Source organism: Strix uralensis, chromosome 5 (genome assembly GCF_047716275.1).
Source record: "Strix uralensis isolate ZFMK-TIS-50842 chromosome 5, bStrUra1, whole genome shotgun sequence".
Lineage (NCBI taxonomy): Eukaryota > Metazoa > Chordata > Aves > Strigiformes > Strigidae > Strix > Strix uralensis.
Genome location: NC_133976.1, coordinates 72,589,746 through 72,609,464, shown reverse-complemented (window position 1 = coordinate 72,609,464; position 19,719 = coordinate 72,589,746). Strand labels below are relative to the sequence as shown.

Below are 19,719 nucleotides of genomic sequence, written 5' to 3'. Positions count from 1 at the left end.
TAAGAAATGGAGTGCTGAGATGAGGTTGCAGCAGTGAAAGGGCATTGCATTGGCAAGCAATGGAAGTGCAGAAAAAGATAAAGAAGGACCAGATGCACTTCAATAAAAGTTTATTGGATTTGAGTCTGTCAAAGTTAGGCATAATGAAATGACTGCAGCTAGGCAGGGGTTGGTTGTTATTAATTTTTTATTCAGTGGCAGACTCCCACAAATTGCATTACTGCTTCTGCTGCAGTTATACTTTATTCCTACTTGCTCATATTTTAAATGGGAGACTTTCTTATTTAGAGTATCTTGAAGATACATCTTTTTCAGTCATTGTAGTTGGAACAGCAGAGTAGAAAATGTCTCTTTGTTCTGATCTCTGGGACTTACATACTGTTCTCTTTGGGCTTCTCTTTTCGTATGTTGAGCGGGCTGAGTGCATGAGAGTTTTTGTTCTCACCACAGTCTCGTAATCCATCTAAACTGATCTCTTCAGGATTTTGGCCCAGACTTGCCACCTCTTGCATATGGTCACCTTTAGGATTGGATCAGTAAGACTACCTGTATAGCAGATCAGAGAGATTCTTGTGTTCGCCTGCAAATGAGGGTAGGTAGTGTGCTGATTTTTTTTTTCATCCAATGCCATCTTTGATATTGATGTGCCCTGAGATGGTGTGTCATATCATTGGTATAGAAACAGATCAGCATTTGTCTTCTCATAGCCTAATTAGCAAAAGCACTTGCTTTGGTTTCAGTGGGGATCATGACTACCTAGTCTGATTTATTATGGTGTGAGCAGGACCATGGCATTCTTTCTTCTTTTTGAGTTCTTTGTTTTTTTAGGGGCAGATTGAAGTTCTTCAATTTTTGATAGTGATCTTTGAAAGGCAGCCTCTGGGGAAAGGGTAGTCACTAAGGCTGAGCTCAGGTTATTGAGGGAAATAAAGGCTTTTAATTGCAATAGTCTTTGTTTGGGCAAGGGCTGTGTGTAGACTGGATTAGGTTGAACACAAGGTCTCATTCTTTTGTGCACTTCTCAGTATGGGAACCCTTCATGATACAAGGCTGGAAGAAGGCTTTCTAGAGCTGCCAGAAACATGTGGAAAGCACCTCTCAAACTTGGGACTGGTTGGCAGTGCTGTCCCTCTCTGTAGGGTCAAATAAAGCTATTGATAAAACAGGAGAGGTTCTTTCTCTGTCTCTTTTTTCCTTTTTTTTTTTTTTTTTGCCTTCCTACTCACTGCTTTGTAACGCAGTACCCTCTAATTTCCACGGGGAGACAAACCTGCTGTTTTGTATGCAAGTCACTCCTGAGTCCTGAACAGTGACTGTGATGCTGTTCCCTTGCTCTTTGGTGCACTCATGACTTTTAATTACCAATTTTTTCCAACAACAGAGGAGGCTTCATTGGGCTATTTGTTTGCTTTGCCTTTCTTCTGAGGTCTCAGCTCTCTGATATAATTAATAATGATTTAGTAATTATGCAGGCATCTGATTAAAAGTTCCATGACCTTGGTTGTTCCATGCCAATCAAGGGGCAAAGCTTTCAAGGTGAGAACTATGCCACTTAGTGAAGAGTGACCTTTTATGTTCCCTTTCCTGAGATAAGGCAGCTCTGTCTTCCATTTCCAGGAAGGAGCTGCCTTATCTGTGGAAGCTGACTGTTCTGATCTGCAAAACAGCAGCTTGCAATGTTGATGGAGAGGAAATTTGTTCAGTGTGACAGACTCAGCTGAGTGTGTCAAACTCATTACTTCAGTACTACAAAGATGCAGATGTTCTGGGGTTGTTTTATGGGAACAGTTGGATTGGTACAGTGCTTTTGAGAGTGGCAAGCTGATTTGTAATTTGTTGAAGGTGGAGCAAAAGAATCTCTCTTACTCTCTGTGGAAAGAAGAATCTTTCCACAACCAAATCGTTTTTCCATGTTAGCTGATCAAAGCTTCTGTTTTGAGTTGTTGCTGACATGACAATTGAGTATGAATTCTTAAAATGAGCATGTCCATCCATTGTGCAAGGAGGGTGAACTTTTTCTGTCTTTATTTCAAAACTGACTGAAGGCAACTGTGATACTGTTGTGGTTGTAGAAGAGAGATTCCCTGGGCCAGTTAGTGGCTGTGCAGAAGCAGCAGTGGTGAAAAGTGCCTGTGGATTTAGTCTTAAGGAGACACAGGAAAGACACCTTTGCACTTGGAGAATTGGGAGAAACAAGATAAACAGCTTTTCTCCCCTTCCCCCTGGTTTGGGGAATCTGAGAAATAACCCATGAGACAAGTCTCTGCCGAGCTGTCATCTTCCCAAATCTTCTCAAACAAGCTGACTTGCTGTTAAGTTTAACTGTGGCAAGGTACATGGTGAATGAGGCACGTTGCAGAGCTCATTATTTTGTAGAGAATCAAGGGATGTTCGGGTGCAAAAAAACAGGTAAACTATGTCTGAGACCCAGAGCAGATACCCTGGGAATAGCCTTGGAGAGTAGGTCTAGCAACACGTAACAGTGAAACCTCCTCTGTACCTTGCTAACAGTGCACCTGGACTGTGATCTGTAACCACTAAGAAAGAGCAGGGCATCCCTCTCTGTCACATTCCTAACCCTTGGGAGCAGGGACCCATCCAGCCTCTTCCACATGCAGAACAGCAAAGTACCACATCCTGCAGGAAGAGAGCACTGACCTGGGCAGGCTGGTGCCTGCTGGGCAGTACAGGTTTGATGTCTTAGGTCAGTACTGTTAACAGTCCTGTCCTCTTAGGGAGTCCTGTCCTCTCAGTGCTGATATCACTACTGTGCTGAGATTAAGAGGCTGCGCATACTTTCCAGGGTTATGTTTTGGAGTAATGGAAGTTTTAACCTTGTGTATGTTAACTGAATTCATGTAATTAATCTGCTGTGGAAGCTGCAGTGAAGATCAGATTCATCGCCTGTAGCTACTGAGATTTTAATACATATCATTACTGCTTAAAACATAAATATTCTAACATAACCAATCTGACATAATATCTATATGAGTTTAACTCCTGGACTTTTAAGGAGGGCTTTTGATATAGGTCACAGGAGGCAGAATGACCGATTTAAACACTCAATTAACCGGTAGTCTTTCATCTATTTGTTTCATCGTTACTAGCATTTTTGGGCTGAGAGCTTGCATTGGAATCATGTGCTGTGGAATTTTTTACAGGAATGTTGTTGTGATAAGTACTTCAGATAGGTGATGGGTTTAGCTTTCCCAGGATGCCCCCCTGGTTAGCTAGGCTTGCCCTTTGGGATTTCTCAGTTTGAGGAGATTTTTTGTTGCCAACAGATGTTAATAACCTCTAATATATCTGTTCATTATTCAGAGTGTACACTTTTGTATAACAGATTTGTGGAAAATTGCCTGTGCAAATTATCTCATGGAATAGTAGCAGTAGAAAGAAAACAAATACTCAGGTTTGGAACGTTGTTATCAAGGTCCTGTTCTCCTTTGCCTGTGATCCAACCACAAGTTGTCCAATATATAAAATTGTTCATCCTTGTGCTTGTTTTTTTCAGTTCATGGAAGAATTTCTGGGTTGGTATTCTTAAAGATCTTTTCTTCAGTGTTTTTTGCTTTTCTGGAATAGTATTTTGCTAAACAGGCATATCATTCTTGTTCCTCCCCAGTTGGATTCAAATTAATTTCATATTAAATATTTGAAAAGGGCTTTAATATTAAACAGAGGTTTAACTGAGAGCCACACTTCTGAAAGCAGTAGTTGGAAAACAAAAGCACTGTGGAAATGCTCTTAAGTGTGGGGAGGAAGTCTGGTAAGTGTGTGATTAAGGAAGGTAAGGAGCGGCTGGCTGGGCAGCAGTCTTAGGGGATGTTTGAGACAGGAGCAGGATTGAGATGCGAATAGTCCTGAAACTGAAAATACAGAGAAAACTTTAATCATGAGGTGATTTGGGTGATCCCCCTCCTCGTTTTAAACTTATTACTGTGCTTAGTCATGATGATCAATAATGGAAGTGGGTGACTGAATATATCCATAAGAATGTACTTGATTTAGGAGGTCTGTGGCATGTATTATTAAATGTTCATGGAAACTTGCAAAGAAGGGTCTTGCTGCAAGCTGTACCGTGTTTTGTTGTGCACTGTGCCTCTGAGGTGCAGGTTGGAGCTTGGACACTGCATTGTAGTTGCTGGCTCTAAGGGTATGATCTTACTAGCAGGAGAGCTGTCAAGAGGGCTCCATTGTGATGGTTCACCATTCAGGTGAGTTTATGCCAGGAGGCTGGCTGTAGCACAGGGAATCAATTTTTCTCCAGTTAATTTGAGAGTGATACAGCTCTTGTTAAGTAGCAAGTCACCTCATGGTACTTTGAAGTTGTCCCTGAGGTTATCTGAAAGAGGATGCTAGGTCTAGTTTAGTTTCAGATACCTCTCTTGAGGGTCTGTAGGAGCAGTCATTTGCTGCCAGGAAGATTAAGCAGAAACAGTGAGGTAAAGGAGTGAGTGGATGGTCCTGCAGACATGAGGACATGGAGCATGGGGAAGACAGGGAGGAATTTTGCCTGCAGGTATTGGTTATTCTTGTAGAGGCATGTCCAAGTAATGTGCATTTTAAAATCTTTTTTAAGTGTAGCACACACTTTGTAAGAAACTGCTCATTTGTTTTAGCTCTCATGGTCTTCTGGAAGCTAAATTTAAAAGTTTGTAAAGATGTAGCTTGAGAGAGGTTCCCAAACTATTGGGAAGACTTTAGGAGGTGAAATAGAAGGGTCAGATCAGCATGCCTCAAAGGTTGGTGACAGCTGGCAGCAGCAAACATCCTACACCCTCAAAAAGAGGTGAAAGGATGGTGACTGTTCTGCAGGAGTCCAGATTACAGCTCTTTCTGGATGCTTCTAAAATCCCTAAATTTAAAAATCTTGTGGGATCTGAGGCCCAGGCTTAATTCAGATGCCTGGACAGCCCATGGGGTGGGGCAGCAGGTGGGAAGGGGCACAGATAGAGCTGTCACAGCTTGAAATGAAATTGGAATAGTAGGAAAGAGGAGACTGAATGGTATTAAGTCATTAAAAGATTATTGCTTCGAAATGAAACAAACATGGTGGAGAATTAGCAAGACAGGATTCTCGCTTATCTCAAAGTGCTGAAAATCTGTGTCTTTTGGACTTCAGAAATTAAATGTGTCTTTTGAAGGAGAGGAACAGAATGCTAAATTTGATTCTGCAAGCGAGATGCTTTTTATGGCATTGTCATTGAAATGTAGTGATGGTTACTTAAGCTTTTGCTCTAAGTCTACTAACAACAGCTCTTCCACATCAGTTTCTTTCACCAACAGTCTGTTTATCTTTGGATCCCATTCCCCCAGAAGGTGGGTGATCAGTTGATTCTGCCTTAAGTGGTTGAAAGGCAGGCTTGAACTTGCTAGGAGAGCTGTAGCCTTCTGTGCACTAACAAGGCCTTCAGCTTTGTTTAAAACGAGCAGTTTAAAGAAATGATCGAAGTGCTTCACCTTCAATATCCTCCTCCGAGCAGACTTAAACTTTTAGGACCTAATAGCAGGTCTGCAAATAGTGGTACATCTTAGTGAATAACTAAAAGACTCAGTGCCAGCATTAATGCAAAATGTTTCTGGAAGCATGAGATGAGTTTGTGTTAGCTACAGAAAACACTCTGTGAAGTGCTCTTAATGCTTGATTCTACATCTGAAAAGAAAATGATGGAATATTGTGTCCAGGATGCTGAAATGGCCATCCAGGAGCACAAAGGAAATGCAAGCCTTACCCATATCCTCAGTCACTAAAAATAAAATGAGTAGTTTAGGTGCAAACATGCTAAACTGCTGGTATGTCAAGGTGCTGTAAGTAGTAAAAAAGTGAAGGAAAATGCAAAAGTTGCAGGAGTGGTGTTCTCCCACTTCTGGAATTGGTCTCAAAGCTGCTTAGCAAAAGGAGGCAGGCAACAATTTCAGACTTAATGGAGCTCTTGAGAACATTACTCTTACAGGGCCTTTTGTGGTAGCAGAATATCTAGTGGAAATGTGAGACACTTTGATCAAAACAGATGGCACGTACAACAGGAAAGGCAAACAGTAGGCAGAAACTTAGGTGACTTTGGTACATATGGTTTGTTGTTTTATTTTAGTTTGTGGCTTTTTTTAATCCTGACAGGATAGTCTCTTGTTTGTACTGTGTGCCTTGTTGGAGGTAATTCAATATTGAGTAGCAGCTTTCAAGTTCTTGTGAGCTAATTCTCTCCCTGGTCCTTAAAGACAGTACAAGACAGACTCCCTGCGAAAGCAAGTAAGAGATTCAAAAGTAGGAAGAAGTGTAATATGCACCTACATAGGTAAATGCAATTCGGTAGCTGGAAAAATACCCAGTAGAATATGCATTGTGGCTTGACCACCCTGAGGCTTGAATCTGTTCTTTCCTGTCTGGGCAGCTTGCTTTCTGCTTTTGCAACTCTGGGGGATTGGATCCATTCTCAGAGGAGGATTTGCTGCTCCTCAAAGCGTGAAGGAGTAATACCAAAAGAGAACAGAGGGAGGCAAGGTTGCAGTTTCAGTAAAGGAGGGCTTTGCTTTGAAGGTATTTGGTTTATTTTCTTTGTTTGGTCATGAGCAAGGGGAAATCCCACCTTAGCTTCCAGAGAATTGATTATGGCAACACCGATCACTTGTAACAGGGGTGTTGCTGTCTACAACTGTATGAGTTGGATTTCCTGAAAAGAGGTGTCCTAGAAGAATCTGTGATAAAACTTAACACGCTTAAAAAAAATAAGTTCTTGATAGCATAGGAACTTCTTGCTGTGCAGACTCTGTTCATGCAGAAGAACTTTGCATTTTGAAGAAAATCATTAATCAAAAAAACATTCGGTTCAATCACACGCAGTTCATAGTGGCTTTCTGACTTAATTTTCTTTGCGTTTTGTTCATATCTTTATGTGTCTGCAGGCTAAAATCAATTTACTACCATCTGTCGACTCCCTATGGCTCAGCAAAACTTTTCTAAGATGTTTAAAGCTATGATTTTGACATGAGATGCCACATGTAGTAGCTACTGTTGTTTGTTACTCAAAGACCACGTTCCAAAACAGTTAAAGCCATTTTCAAAGCCATCTATGGAAATAAAGCCTGTAGCAGCAAGAAGCAAAAGAAACAAATGTTAGACCTGTTTGTGAAGGTGAGAAGTAATTACGTTAATAAACATTGCCTTCTTTCACTGATGATTATTTTAAAGCACAGTCAATTTGAGGATGGAGCTGTGACTAAGTTGAAGGATGGATCACTTTGTATAGCCCCAACTGATACAAATTAGTGTAAACTTTTATGAGCTATCTTGTAACAAAAAGTGCAGAGGTGTAATTACCCCTGCTTTTACTGCTTTAAGAAGTTGAAGCCCAAGAAGACTTCTCTGCTATTGACAAAATGTAACTTTTTGCTTACTGAACTGTTTCTGGATTGAAAAGGTAGTGTGTGAATAGCCTGGAGCCCAAGCACTGTGCAATTGCAGTGAAATAACCTGCTTTGGAGCTGAGTGCAGCAGGGTCTGAACCACCTGATGCTCGTGGAGGCTTATGGACTTCAGAAATACTGTCAGACACATTAATGCAGTGAGGTTCTAAATGGCTGAAAGTTGTAATATCCTAAAGCATAAGAGTAACATATCCAGAAATAATAATGGTGGTGATGTATCCATAATGGGCTAAAGGTATGTGAGAAGAGAATTTTACGCTGAACCCTAAAGCAGGCTTTTCTGCATAGGAAGAGCACTGAGAGCCCTTTGAGAAAGAAGTAAAAAAAAAATTTGTCAGGAAGCGGTGGTGACCTGTCCTTCTCGCCACATGCCAAAAAGTCTTGTTCCAGTGAGCAATGCAAGTCTTTACAATGGGACCAAGTGTCCACCTTTTCATGTTTATTTTCAGTTAATTCTGAAGGCAGAGCTGTGTGGACATTTTGACACCTTTTCTAGACATCTCTTGAATGTTGTTTCAGAGTTTCTACCCAATTCAGACATATGCTAGCATGTAATCGCTTGTATGTGGTGTTCAGAAATGTTTGGGGGTGCCTTAAAGTTAGCATTGGGTTGGAGGTAGGGGGCGGTTCAGCTGAGTGTGGTGGGAAGGTGTGGTAGGGAAATTACTTTTGGAGGATAAGGTGTGGACGAGTTGGGCTACAGTGTGTCTCTGGCAGTGTTTTGCTAACAGCCATGTCGGGGTCACCATTAGCCGGGGTCCTTATTTCTCTGTGCGGGAACAGAAATGACGCAACACCAATGTGATGATCAGGTCGTCCATCTTTTTTTATTATTCCTTTTCTGGTTACATTTATATTCTACTGAGTTCCGTACACGCACTCATCTATCTTCTAATAGGCTACAGGTTATCTACACGCGCTGTTCATGCCCCTCTACAAGCATTTGCATTGGTTAATTGCAATTAGCACGTAAAGCCCAAAACTTGCCAAAACTCCCTTATCTCATACCCTGTTTTGCTCAGACTTGTGTGCTTTTGCTGACCACAGGTGTTTCTCACTTATCTGCTATCTTGTGTGTTTTTGCCAGCCTTATTTTGCTGGCCTTGTCTTCGTCCTTGCATTCTTCTGTCTGCACTAACTTTCTCCCAGCGCGGCCCAGACTCCTACACAGCCATGGTGCCAGTCCCTCAGGAGGTTAGTGGGATGTCAGTGTCAATTCAGGGTCCAGGCAGTGACCTGGGCCTTGAGGGCTGCCTGGAGAGCAGAGGTGGGACTGACCTCCCAGCCACACTGGTGAGTGACTAATGCAAAGGGGTCTCATGGCTGCAGTCCTTTAGCATGGGAGTGTTAAGTTCGCTTCCCGCATGTCTTACCACAATTGTGGTGCCTCGAGAAGGTTCTCCAGGAGAACCCTGAAACTCTGCTTGTTGCACAGCTGAGCCAGCTTCCTTTCCTTGAAGTACTCTGGCTGTGGGTTGGAAGGATCCAGATCCACTCGATGGGAGATGCAGTGACTGAGATTTTGTTCAGCAACAAGTCATGTCTATAAACTACTAGGGCAGGAGGTGGCTGTTAATTAACAAATATTTGGCAAGGATCTTATGAACTTCCCTGTTCAGGGAAGCATTTCCCTACCACCACCCCCCGCCCCTTACTGCAAGTGGCTGTAGCTGTTACTCTCTGGAAATGTCCAAGGAGAATAAATCATAACAAGACAGTGTGTGCCTCACAGCAAAGGAAATGTTCCCTTTTTTCCAGTTTCTTATCCTGCAGGTTTGGCACTATTGTCAGATTTTCCCACTCCCACTCTTCTTGACACAATTGTCATGTCGCTCTTTTCTTATACAAAGTGATAGCTCTACCTTCTCGACCAGCTTCAGACGCTGGACACTCACACATGTGTTGGAGTCGTTTTCTGTTCCTATGAATGAGTTTTGTCTATTCAGTCAGCCCTGGAGGAAGAGATGCAAATAAGTCACTTTGTTTTACAGGCATGACTACCATCAGGGATCTAGTGTGGAGAAAACTGTCTGGAAAAATAACACTGAGTAGCTTGAAATGTGTATTACAGGCTCCCTCCTATATAAGTGGGAATGTGCACACTGAGGGGAGAGTTGAGGGAGGAAACACCAGTGCCAAAGGTCTGTTCTTCACACTTGACTGGCAGATTAAATTCTCTTTTCATGGTCCTTCTTTCTGACTAGCTGTGGTGCTGTCACTGGGCTTTTCCAAATGGGGTAGGTTAGAGTTTGGATGTGAATGCAACTGACAGTTAAGACAGAGCAGTGCTTTTGGAGACAGCAGAAACATTTGCAGATGCCAATGAAGGAGATCTTGTTTTTTCTTCCATCTAAATCCTCCAAACAATTGTTTTGTTAAGGGGATCCACCATGTTGTGTCGTTAGGGAGAGGAGGGGATAAAAATTATTTGTGGAGCCAAGGATGAAAGATTTGGATGGTAAAGTGTGTTAAAGAGAAACCCCAGGTGAGTAATTTAGTATCTTCTGAGTTGGATTCCATTCTTAATTTATCCAAGAATATGATCCTTATTCTGGATTAATATGTTTTCAAGTGCAAATACCTGGCTTTATTTTACTTCTAGGACTTTCATTTCAGATCTACCATCAAAGCTGAATAAGAAGGCATGCTTGATGGGCTTTTAAAAGGCATAACATGACATTCCTTTTAGAAAAGGAGGCGCACCTGCTGCACTTCCACTCTGTGGTAGTGCAGCAGGAGTAGCCTTTCTGATTATCTGTGAAATATATATAACATACCAGTCATTCCAATAGCTCAGCACCAAGAAACTAGAAAGTTCATGGTCTCCACAGTTCAGTTCTCTCTGTCACTTTGGCCTGATGACTGGGTTTCTTTGTTTTTGCTTCAACAACAATACTTTTGAAAGTGGCATCCTGGATTTTGTTGATTTCAGAACATATTCAGACTTTCTGTGACTTTTTTTCAGGTAGGGAGGATGAGAAGCTCCCAACTCCTTTTGGGTTAATGAGCACCAGGCAGGGTTTCCTTTGTTCTTTCTAGCACATGGGCAATTTAGGGGGAGAAAAAAAACCCAAAGAATCCCACAGCCAAAATCATGCCCTTCATTATGCTTCATGCTTACTTCTAGCTAGGATGAAAGGTTTAGCTGCTGCTGAAAGCATTGGTCTGTGAGAACATTTATTGTATATGTCACAGGGCAAGTGGTTAGGCTATTAAAATTTATGAATTTACTCTCCTGACAGTTTGGGGGTAGGGAAGGATGTTTGAAAAGTATACTGTACAAATTTGTTCTGGTATTATTGTGATGCTGTTATTTCCATTCTTAATGACTATTTGCGAGTCACTATGTGGGAAAGATGGGTTTTAAAAGGACAGTGAGGAAAATGAAATCATGTGTCTAAAATTGCTCTAAAGGTGATGTCTGATCACTATGTGCCACAGACTGTTTCATTGAAATGACAAGAGCAGCTGTCAGTCCAAGCAGAGAGGCATCTGCTCTTTGATGCTGTTAGAAAAATCTCTGCCTGGGGCTCAAAGTTTTTTTGGGAAAAGTAACTAGAAATCCCTCAAGAAAGTAAGAAAGTGCTGTAATCACTCAGGAAAAGGTGTTAGATGGATAATGTGTCATAAAGAGTTACTGTCATTTGTTGAAGAAGCACTTATGCTCAAATTAGCTTGTTGATGGGCATATCATAGAAGGTGCCTTTTGAGATTTGAGTGTGACTGCAATTGATTGTAGGAGAATGAAAAAGTAGCACTAAATAACCTCTGTTTCTGAAGAGCAAATATTGTGAAATAATAAGCTCCATTTGCAAAAAACATGGAAAGAAATCTTTCCTTTAAGAGGAGATCTGTTTTGAAAGAGAAGGATCTATTATGAGAAGTTCAAATTGGAAGCATGAGTGAGAAAGGGAAAAGTTGTAGTTAACAGTGAGGTTTTGTAGCTAGCAAAGGACTGATACATTTTCTGAGAAACAGTTATCTTGTGTGGTTGGGCTTGTTTCCATTGTAGCAAAGTTTTGGGGAAGTCTTGGGAATTGGCACTAGTCCTCAGGGGAGGGTCATTGACTGTAGACAGAAGCAGCAACTGGCAGTGCTTGTATAGGTGGAAGTATCTAACTGAAGGTAGAGTGGAAAGAATAGAAGAAATTTGGTTGAGTTGTAAGCTGTTGAAAGTACAGTGATTACTGCAGCAAATATGATAATCAGAAACATGGTATTGAGAGCAAAACAGAATGACCTGGATACTCAAGTCATCCTTCAAAAGCTAGTTAGGTCATTTACCAAGTATCCAATGACAACCTCAATAAGTCAGAACAAAGTGAGGAAAGACCGGAGGCAGACCGTGGTGGAAGTGAGAAGGGAACTAAGAGTTACAAGAAGAAATGAAGTGCAGTTGTCTTTGAGAGTTTCTCAGACCGCTTTACAGTAGCGGGTCCTTTTTCTTGGTTAGGCTTTCCTTCCCCTGAATATGCAAGCCCAATTGCGCAGGACAGTGGGTTTTATAGATTTTAGTTAGTGACTGTTGTGTAAGTACTAGCTTGTAGATGATAGCTCTTAAGTATCTGTTATCTTAAGTATCTGTTATTGAAAAGGGGACTGAAGGGTTCAACTTGTGGTGCGCAAGTCAAATTCTGTGTGATTGCCATCAGCTACTGGAAAGTGGGGAAAATTTAAAGTCTATGCAGAAACCTTTACCTTCAAACTTGTGTCTTAAATGTGGGGAAACGGTGTATTTTGGATCCAGAGAAAGAAGTGTTGTTGGAGAGAATGGTCAGTGTTTTGCACCAGTGCCAGCTAGCTATAGTTTATTCTAGAGAGCAGCAGTGGGATGGATTTGGCAATGAGGAGGCACTGAAGAGTGTAGAAGTACTTGCACAGGTGGTCTTAAACTCAGTAAAACTAAAAATTAAACAACTACTGAAATATATGTGTTAACTCTTGTGAATTAAAGCAAAAATTGTTCAAATCAGTGAATGATGGACTGAAAATCTGGTCTGCTGGGACTGTACTGTGAATTTCCATATATTTACTTTGTCACAGGGACAAATGATTCCACTCTTGGTTTCACAAGCAACTGAGACTTAATTAACACTTGGAAATAGCTTTTCACCCAAATACCTCAAAGCAATGAAGTTCTAATGATATTTGATTAAATGCAAAGTAAAGCAGTGCTTTTCTTGGAGAATGATTAGAGTTTGAACTTCTATCACAAGGAATCACTTTCTGCTCTGGAGGCGGGTGTGTTTTGATCAGTATTCTTATTCTTGGTGTCAATGACTTGTTTTGGTAGTGGAGATAAACAGACTAGGAGCAGCATTTGTGCTATGTGCAGTGTTGGTATAAAAAGCCAGCGTCCATGCCAACGAACGAGCAGGAGCTAAGCTTACCTGGTACATTCAACCCTACATTAGGGCAAGCCCTGTAGTAGAACCTTTAGGGATGTAAATCAGTTCTTCTCACATGGGTGCAACTGGGTGCTACTTACCTTGGTCAAAAAAGTGGACTTAAAACCATTTGAAAGGTACAGGGGAAAACTAGGAATAAAGAGAAACTTCCTGATCTTCTGCTATAAACCAGGCTGTCCTCTTGTTCTGCAGCGCTGAGTCAATGTGGAGTGCCTTGCCAGTGGGGAGGAGGGCTCTGCAAGCATCACTCTTCCTTCCCCCATTATCATGGCGATGTAGCAAGATATCTTTGGCTCAAGTGAGACACAGGCTAAAAGGGCTGGGGAGGCTGCTGTGGACTTGTCAGTGCTTGTTACCTTCAGGTGAAGCTCAGAAGAAACTCAGCTAAGAAGCTCAGCCAAAATCAGTTTTGGCTGGTGGCTTATGCATTTCTCTTGAAACCACCTGGGAGAAGGCACAGATCAGACATTTAAATCCAGGCTGATCTGTCTCCTGTGACTACTGCTGATAGGAAATGTAGAGTGTAATGTTGATTAAGAGTGAGTTGTGTAACAGAGACTTTGTGTAGAATCAGACACGGTGCCCGAGTGAAAGCTGGGAGGGAGTTTCTTGTACACTCAGTGATCCAGAGGAATTTGAGACCTTTTTAAAGGCGTTAGCTCTCCCTACCCCCAGGTAAGTTCACCACAGGGTCACCTGGGCATTTCTTCACTGCTTACATTTCCGCTGACTCTGTGTGGTGATACACATTTTCTGTTCAGTGGGGACAGGGAGGAAGATCTTTGGCTAATCTAGGATAGGAGTTTTGATGGGAGAAAGAGAAACCTAATGTTTGTATACACAGTTGATTAATTTAAGGTTACAAGGTGCCAAAACACTTTCTCAAGCTATCTGCCAAATAAGAACCATAACTTCAAGCAACATGGAAACAAAATTTACTTCTGACAGTCTTGTAAAATTCTGTCCAAACAGGATTAGCCTTCCTTTCAACAGTGATTTAAAAAAAAAAAAAAAAAAAAAAATACCCTTAAGGTTATTACTACAAAAGATTGAGCTTCGGTGAGTAAATACTTGTGAGAATTTTGCAAGGATGAGTGAAGACTATATAGATAACAAACCAGTTACTAGTACTTTACTAGCAACTTTTACTAGTTACAGTTCTAGTACCAGTTGCTATGACACCTGTCCTATGAGGAAAGGCTGAGAAAGTTGGGATGGTTTAGCCTGGAGAAGAGAAGGCTCTGGGAGACCTTATTGCAGCCTTTCAGTACTTAAAGGGGGTTTGTAAGAAAGATGGGGACAAAATTTTTAGTAGGGTCTGTTGCAATAGGACAAGGGGTGGTGGTTTTAAACTAAAAGAGGTTAGATTTAGACTAGATATAAGGAAGAAATTTTTTACAATGTGGGTGGTGAAACACTGGAACAGGTTGCCCAGAGAGGTGGTAGAGACCTCATCCTTGGAAACATTCGAGGTCAGGTTGGACGGGGCTCTGAGTAACCTGATCTAGTTGAAGATGTCCCTGCTCATTGCAGGGGGGTTGAACTAGATGACCTTTAAAGGTCCTTTCCAGCTCAAACTATTCTATGATTCTATCATTCTGTACTTACAGCATCTGCTGCCTAATATCTCAAGACTATTCCTGGGGCTGCTTCTCTGGGAAGCAGTTCCATGGTGGTGTTCAATATCTGCCCCCACACCACCAGTGGATGAACTCAAAAGGTCACCTATGAAACTGCAGCAGTACTAGTAGAAGAACCAGTTTTTATCTTTTAGAGCATCCTTCCCAAAAGTTGTCACTGTGATGGTAGAACCTGTTGTGTTTATATATCTTAACACTACTAATGGAGAAGTAGTTTGACCAAAAGTAGCCTGTATAGTTTAAATAGAAGATCTAATTGTGTAACTTATTTGCAAACACAGACTTTCTACTTGGTGTACACAGACTTTCTACTTAGTATACATTTCTTCTAAAAAAAGGAAAGTGTGTCTGCTTTCAGATCAGTCAGTGGTGGGAGGCAAGTAAAAAGATTGGAAGGTTAAAGAAGAACTTGTTTGTGACTTTTTTTTCAAAAATAAAAAAGGAAAAGAAAAAAGCTGCTTTTCTGGGGAGGAGAGCAAGCTGCAGGAGAAGAGGGAGGAGCATGCTGTGATGATAGGTCAAAATTCTAAGTTTTCAGTTTTACATAAACTTAATTCACAGTGGCAGGAGCACCTTGTGAAATGAGAGATTAAAAATCAAAACGAAATTATTTTTGTGTGAGAACATGACCTGTGGAGAGTGATGTATGCCAGATCCTGCTGAGGATAACCTGGCAACCTTGATCACCCTCTAGTCTGCAAGGCCGTTCGGCATCACAGGAGCAGGGCAATATGTGAATGCTGAAACACCTGCAAATCAGGCTCGAGGAGCAATCAAAGTGTGATAAACATTAATTAGTATAATACCCATACCCTTAATGGAGGAAGAAACGTTGATTACACTATCTCACTTGGGATTTCTTTCTGTCAGAGATGGTGTATGATGACAGTTTCTGATTACACTTACTCAGACATGAAGTAAGACTTTAAAAACTGCTTAAATATGGAGAGAGGAGAGCAGAAAGCAAACAAGTTGATCTTTCTTTGAGTGGTTGAACATATTTGGCATTTTATAATAAAGAATGCATTTTTGCTTTTTGCCTTTCAAACTTTTGAGGCGAATTGGCTTTGTGAAATGGCTTTGAATGCTTCCCTGGATTGCTGTAAACCATAAATGTCTTAGCAGCCTTTCCTTTGCTCTCTCCATCTTGATCCTGTGATGTTGCCAGCTGCTGGGGCAGGGACACTGCGTGGGAGTGGGGAGAGTGGGGCTCGGGCTTCTTGCAGTCTGTTTCTGACTGTGCTGGTCATTGCTGCGTGAACTCTGAGCTGGCCCACCACAGTGTGTAGGAACATCCATATGCGGTAAGGCTGTTTGTAAAGCACACTCTAGTGCCTCATAAAACATTATCCTTTGTTAGCCAGCCAGAACATGCTTAGATATTCTAGCCTAGCTCTCTAGGCCTGCTTCAGTCTACTGGACTGTGCATCAAAGCTCTGAGTTATGGGTACCAGGGGCAATGCATTGATGTTTCCCCATCACTTCAGCAGCCTGAAGAGCCATAAAGCCCGTGGCCTTTTTTCAAGAAGATTCTTGGACAAATTAAAACTTGAAAAAGTTTGAGATTTTCTTCTTCTCCACAACATACAAGTAGAAGAGAGCAGTGACGTGCCTCTGGGTCCCAGGAAAGAAGCAGGTGAGGAAGGGGCTCAGTAGCTTGAGAAGAAAGGTGGACATTTAGCTACTTCAGCACCACCTTCTGCTGCTGCTTTCATCATGGAATGTCTCCCCTCCCCTGGGAGTTAGTGTCTCCTCACCTCACCAGCAGTTCACTCACTTTTGGAAACCCACTGATACTTGTCTTAGAGGTTTAGTGGTATCTCATTCTTCAGTGGTGGTATCATGCTGGTTTTGGCACTGGTGCTGTGGAATGATGAATGGCAGCCAGCACTGTTTTCTTCCCTTGTTACCCTGCTCCAGCACCAGCCACTTGGAGAATCTGGGAATGTAATAAAATACAAGAACCATAAACTCTGTCCCTTCTTATTCACACCTCCTCCAGTAAGGGAGGAATTTAATAAAACCACGCTTTGTTGAAAAAAAGCAGCTTGACTTTTAGGCAAAAAGCCAAGGTTTTATAGAACAAATTTACTGTATGTACCCTGAACAACAATGCTGAGCATCCCCTGGCTATCTATCAGGGCTGGAGCTTGGGCTGGGAGGAGACCAGAAGCCTGACTTGCTGTGATGTGTACACTCCTCATTTAAGGAAAAAGTAATTTAATACTTTGGCTACCTTATCCTCCTGTGAAACTTCATTTCTCATTCTGCTCTGTAATGTTCTTTCTCCTTGGTTGATTGCTTACTTTTGTACTTCAGATGTGAAATTGAAGTTCTTTGGTATTCTAGAGAGGTTTGCTCCCAGACTCTGCTGCCTCACCTTTCTTGTTCACCTTGGTGTGGAGCTTGCCTTTTCTCTCTCCCACTTTCAATTTTTGTCATCCCTGTCACTTTGGGGTGATGTGTACACTCAACATAGACAGCAAAGGGTCTCCTGCTGCTGCGATGCTTCCTTCCAGCTGAATTCTGTCTTGCTCAGCCACCTTTCTGGGAATCTGTCAGCTTGTCTTTAAACCTGCTCTGATTTTAAACTTTTTTCTGATGCTGACTGATCCCTAGCAAATATAGATGATAAAAATCACAGTTCTTTTTCTGGCATTGTGGAGTGCTTGCAGACCCTCACAGAAATGTAGTATTATTGCCAGTGCTGACAACTGACAGGCAGTGGACAATGTCCTGGATGCCAGATTCCTAATGCCTCAAATCTTTCTCCTATGGGAGTAAGAGAACAGTAATTTTCCCCCTATGAGCAGACACAGCCACAGCAGAGGAAGTCTTTCAGGAGCCTCCTGAATGTGTGATTTATCAGAGGAGTTATAAGGAAATAGTAGGAAGTAATCTGCTCTGTGGCTGCAGATGGGACAGAGGATACAGGGCCAGCAAGGGAGACAGTGAGGTGGGGAGAAGTGTTCCTGGGACCTGCTGTGAGTGTTGGAGAGAGTAGCTTCTAAAATGGAGAGGAGCTCAAGGCAGCAGGATTAGGGTTTAAGAGAAAGGAAAAATGCGATCTAAGTTGGGGGTGAGGCACAGGGGGCTTGACTGCAAAAAGATTCCAGAGGGACAAGAGAATGTAAAAGCTTGAATCAAAGCAGCTGAAAGATTGGCTTTAATATCTGTTTAGATTAAAAATAAAAGTCTGTGTGGATTAAGAGATAATCTGCTAGATAGATTTAATCTGCCACGTGTATTACTTCCCCAAAGAAAAGCAGTGGGAGGGGAAGGTTGGTTTGGCTCAGCGCCCAGGATCTGAAGGCAGGTGATATAGTCTTCTTTCTTCTGCAGGCCCCCTTTTCACTTCTCCAGAAGTATGCATCCTGCCCAAAGGGAGCGGCTGTCGCTGTACGCCTCCTGCTTCTTTGCAACTCCAAAGTCACATTGAATCTAACTAAAGGGGTTTCTCAAGCAGAAAAGAGCACCGGGAGCAAAATAACACAGCAGAGGCTAATAGGATAGGCGCAGGGTAGGTTCAGATGCTGATGGTGGTTTTGGCTGTCTGAGCAAAGGGTTTTGAGGGGCAGTAATGGGCCATTTTATTAACACTTACCTCTCCTGTCCTGATTGCAATTGCCTTTCAAACAAACACCACTCAGTAACACACTCCTCTTTAAATGGAGGTTGAGGTCTGAATGCCACCTTGCTTCAAACACTTTACCCCTGAAATCCTTTGCAACAGCTCTCCCCATCCTTTCACGTTTCCTTTCTTTACAAACACCAGGTTGACTCCTTGGAGTAAGTCTGGTTTCCACAGCAGCAGAAATACTAAAGTTGCTGGAGGACACATGTATTTTTTTCAGTGTCAGTATCAATATGGTATATTGTCTCTAACACATGCAACTCTATCTTGAACTGTACATGCAGAACAGTAATGCACTTTTAGGACCCTGTACATGTGATAAAATTTGGATTAGTTGGATTGAGGGGGTTTAATAATTGGGGTTTTTTTTATGGTTATCTTGCTCAGCAACAAATAAATTAATTCTGTAGACTGGTGTGTACTCTTTGTGTTGTGTGCTTGCATCTGTGCCACCTCAGGTGGAGGTTTTTTGGCATATCTCCTAAGGTCTGGGATTTGGCCTGGCAAATCCTAGAGTAGGAGATCACAGGAAAAAGTACAAGGTGCCTCAGAAGAGCCATCATGGTTTGAAACACCTGAGCTGACACTGGACAACTTCCCCAGCTTGTGCTGGGAGCAAACTGTCTGCCTGATACTGTCCTTTTATGGCTGAATGTTACCACTCAGTTATATTTGGTGGGCAGTAGGGATGGATGAAGCTAGATGTCTTCCCTCTTCCCCTTCTGGATGTACCTTTACTGTTGCAGCTGGGGAACAATACTTGCCAGACATGCTTTGGTTTTAGGGATGCTTTCTTTTTAAGAGAGGTTCCAGCAAACCTTAAATGAAAAAGATGAAAGCAGCACTGTGGGCTGAGAGGTGCTTTGCTTTCTGTTCTTCCCCTGATGCTGTCCATGTGCCACGGGAGGCGTTAGTACCCTCGCACCAAGAGGCACTTTGTAATAGCCAGTGTGCTGCCTATGTTTGGGGGCATAAAGGGAGTTGTGGCACCATTCCTCTCCTAAACTGGCTGTCTTAGAGGATGAATGTTAAATGTGGAAGTGATTAAGAGTGAAAGGTAAGGATAACTGGGATTCTTCAAAAACTCCTTTGCTTCTTCACAGCTAGTGAAAGAGTGAGTGTGGGAAGGGAGAGGAAGAGGTGATACCTGGTGAAGCAGTGGGGGATAACATGGGGCAGGAAAGGGAGTGAGGAAAGCGTTTGACTGCCTCACTCGACCCACTCACATTCACAGAGTGGGAAGTTACTGGTTTCCAGGCCTAAGCTTGCATAACTGCTCAAAATTTCCTTCTGGGAGAGGAACATGTGCCTGGTCAGCCCTTGAGAGTTGTGCGTGGGAGTCAGCAGGATACTGGCTAAAAGGCAATTGATACCTTGCTTTTATTTGGAGCTTCAGGAAGGCTTTGTTGAGCTATTCTATGAGAGGGGTCTACTGACAGGTGAGAGGGGAAAATTGCATTATTGATTTGAGGGAGAGAAACAAAGCAGAAACAAATGGCCAATTTTTTTCAGCTTTGAAGGAAGTAAAAATAGTCAGATGCCCCCAGGAGCAGTGGTGGAAATTGTGTCAGTCAATACAGTTGTGAAACATCTAGAAAGGAGGTCAACA

The 19,719-nt window shown here is 42.2% G+C and overlaps 1 protein-coding gene across 15 annotated transcripts in view; it reads left to right on the top strand.

Moving 5' to 3' along the window:
* The window catches only part of WASHC1 (WASH complex subunit 1), a 46,228-nt gene that overhangs the window by 12,864 nt on the left and 13,645 nt on the right, over positions 1-19,719 (top strand). Inside the window, exon 2 of one of the 15 annotated variants that reach the window (XM_074871611.1) lies at positions 482-592. The exons of the other annotated variants lie outside the window; for them this stretch is intronic. The gene's annotated coding sequence lies outside the window, so the exon portion shown is untranslated. The remainder of the gene's footprint in view (positions 1-481; positions 593-19,719) is intronic. 15 annotated transcript variants of the gene reach the window in all.